Below are 1,225 nucleotides of genomic sequence, written 5' to 3' on the forward strand. Positions count from 1 at the left end.
TAAATATTGCCAGTCACAGCTTGAGCCAATGCCTGAAAATTTACCCAAAATTCAGCATGGGACACATATTCATTCAAGGGATCAGGAGATTGGGGTGGCTGGTTATTATTTTTGCGTTTATTAGCTCAGCGAGGAGGCATATTCTATCATGTAAGAGTAGGAGTTAAAGCATGTAGAGACTGTTGTAAGCATGATTGATCATGAAAGAAAAATGATGATTTCCTAAATCATCTCGTAGCCACTCATTCGTAAATGTGGCGTGCTTCACACCCATGATCAAAGCTCTACGTAATGTGGCTTGTCTAACTCCCTAGAACTCTTTAAACCTTTGGCTCTAAAACCAAGTTTGTAAAGGCCAAAAAATGGGTCCCGAGACGTCACACAGTGCTCAAGACTATGAGTAGTATCAAGCTAACCCTGTAAGCCCTCTACTAAATTTAAAATTCATATTAGAGAAATTTAAGTATGCCATCAATACTGAATTATTGAATTCTATCTAAACTAAATAGAATTTAGATGAACATAATGTAACGCCTCGGAAAATGGGTCCCGGAGCATCACACGGTGCTTGAGGCAATGAGTAGCCCCAAGCTAACCATTTGAGCCATTTTCATTCAATTCAGCACAAATCAATGGGGTTTCCATAAATAACCCTCAAATATCAACAGAGTAATCATCATCCAAAAATAAAAGAATTTTAGAAAGATAACAAAATTCGACTTATTAGTCAACTCCCAACATCTATACTAGTCTGACAAGCCTCTAAGAAAATCAATAAAATCAGTGAGACATTGAGATATGCCCCAACTGACTCATACTCAGTTATCAAATGTAAACAATTCCGTGAAACCAACATCAGACATCTCGTCTTCGGAACATGAAGACTCACTACAACAAAGGATGTAGAACAGTGTGCCGGAAGAATCACTGTCGAACCTGAAACTGAGCACCTGAACCTACATTCCGAGAAAATGTAGCCCATATCCAAAGATGTGGGTCAGTACCATGGAAAAAAACCAAGTATATAGGGGTGTATGTAGTTGTATAAACATCATCATCATAAATATTTATAAGAAATATGCAGGATGTATGAAAGACTCACATAGCCCAAAGAAAATCATCATAATCATGAGAGCATGAAATAAGTACAATAACACATATGAGTGATCATATAATTAGTCAATCACTTTCAGTTCATTAAGAATATCAATTCTCATAATGTAAA

This window comes from Capsicum annuum, unplaced genomic scaffold (assembly GCF_002878395.1).
Source record: "Capsicum annuum cultivar UCD-10X-F1 unplaced genomic scaffold, UCD10Xv1.1 ctg75115, whole genome shotgun sequence".
Classification (NCBI taxonomy): Eukaryota; Viridiplantae; Streptophyta; class Magnoliopsida; order Solanales; family Solanaceae; genus Capsicum; species Capsicum annuum.